Genomic DNA, 2,500 nt, shown 5'->3' with positions numbered 1-2,500 from the left:
TTTGGCAATTATTATCCATATGTCCTCCAATAACAGGTTTGTGAGTTATGCTACTGATATGTGACATCTCATGCAAATAGGCCCCTGTGATATGATGCAGTGAACCCCACTGCAGGTAATCATGCAGATACATGCAATTTGCTCACTATAACAGTTCAGTGCATGGCTACATGCATGACCTTAAAATGCCTGGGGTACTGGTAAGGCACAACAGAAGATCTCATACTTAATGGCCTCAGGCTGCTGTGCCTCATGTTGATGAGTGGTACCTAGGTAATGTAAGGGAAAGGTATTGTCAGCAGCTTCACAATAGCCATCGGTCTAGGAGCAATGCTACATGTATGCACAGATACGGTCTACACTATGATATTACACTAGTTGCTATTCTTCACCTGAAATCTGCACATGTGTGCATTATTAAACCCCTTCCAGTGCTCTATTTTGCAATGACATCTGCATCTAAAGACTGTTACTACACAGTTGAAATGTAACCTCAGTACACTGATGTGAACTTTTGCCTTACCTGGATGCTCCATGCCGGTTTCCTGGGTGGCACCCACCTCCATGACTGCTACATCTTGTAGTGGTTGTTCTCTGCAGGTCATCCCAAGATTGGCAAGGAGCTCCTCCATTGCCATAAGTGGGGCCTTTCTGGCTGGCCCCTCACCAGTAGCAGAATGGTCCCTCGCCACCACAGCAGCCCATTGCCGTGCACGCCAAATCAGGTCAGTTGCTCTATGCCTGACCTGTTTGTACATGCGACCATAGTTATCCAAAGTGTTCACTCTCTTGTGTGAGGTCTTCACAGAGGGCTGTCCTCTCCTTTTTTTTCAAAACAGGTTTATTGTTTTAACATATAAGAGAAATATCATAACAATTTTATACAAGTAATTAAAAATAGGTATTATTATAATATTCAACAAAACAAATAAAGTATTTACAAAGACATCCACTACAATCAGATCAATTAATTAAACTAAAATACCATGCTATTGAAATTAAAATTTTTTTAACAAATTTTGTAAATTATCCCATACAATAAAATAAGATGTTTTTCTATTTGTTCTAGTCCTAATTGTGTTTATTTCCATATGGCACACTATATTCATAACATTTTTAAATTCATTGAACGAAGGAGGTGTATCTGAAATCCAATTTCTAGTTATTATTTTCCTAGCCACTGCTAGAATAGACCATAACAAGGGAAGCTTAACCTTTTAACACTTTGAGGTACAGGTGTGTTGAATAATATAAGAGATTTAGAAATAATGAAATTATCTGTAAAAGAGCCTGCAAAAATTCATTAATTGACTTCCAGTATTCTTTCAATTTTATACAGTCATAAAACATATGAGCCCAGTCAGCATTAATTTCTACATTACATCTCTTACATAGATTATCTTTATTATTTATTTTATTCATCATCAAAGGTGTATAAAAGATCTATGTAAAATTTCCATGTATAAAGTCTCCAGACAATGGAAGACGTAGTTCTATAAGCAGATTCCAATATGTATTGTTTATCTTGTTGATTTGGTGGGTCCCCATTAATAGAAGTGAAATAATTCCAGTATGAATCTACACTGTAAAAAGTTTCTTGTCTGATAACTTTATGTATGTATGAAAGTTTACCTTTATCAGAAACTTTATGTTGTAAATTTAATATCAAGTAATCAATCAGTGTTGGAATAGATTCTTTAACAGTTATAGACATTAAATCTATTTTATTAATGAGATGTTGTCTAAAGGTCTGAACCTCTAACCAGCAAGTTTCTCTTAGATCAAATTCTTGTTTTAAGAAATCTAGATTTTTAACTTTATTATCAGATATCAACTGATACCAGTACTTTAGATCATTATCTATAGCTAAATGAGTTCCTACAGAAGTAGATGACAAAAGCATACCCTGAGTATACATTATAGGAAATACAATAAAATTCCATTCCCTATACTTAGGGTGCATGAATATAAAGTTACGATAACTAATAATAATATTTAATGAGTAATAAACCATATGTTTAGGTGTAATAGGTGAAGTACAAAATTCCTTTAGTAACCATAACATGGAGTTATTTACAATCATATTTTTATGTGTTAAGGAGATTTTCATGAAGTGTATACTAATTAGCTCCCAATAATCTTTCCATTTTGTGACATATGACTGATCTATTAATAAAGTAATAACTTTTACAATAGAAGAGATAGTATATAAATTAAAGTCTGGAAAAGAAATACCCCTTGAGACCAGCTATTAGTATGTTTCTTTAATGCAATCCTAGGTCTATTAGGTGCCCATAAGAAATTTAACATTAGTGTGTTCAGTTTCTTGATAATTATTTTTGTAGGTGGAAGTATTATTGATTGTATTAAGTATAAAATCTTGGGGAATATTATCATTTTAATAATTGTAAGTCTCTCCTCCATAGTAAAAAACATATTATTCCAGGTATTAAAAAGATTTTGTATATTAAGAAAACAGGTATTATAATTATTATATATA

The sequence above is a fragment of the Protopterus annectens genome, chromosome 2.part1, assembly GCF_019279795.1.
Source record: "Protopterus annectens isolate FY-2018-M chromosome 2.part1, PAN1.0, whole genome shotgun sequence".
Classification (NCBI taxonomy): domain Eukaryota; kingdom Metazoa; phylum Chordata; order Ceratodontiformes; family Protopteridae; genus Protopterus; species Protopterus annectens.
This window is presented reverse-complemented; position numbering follows the sequence as displayed.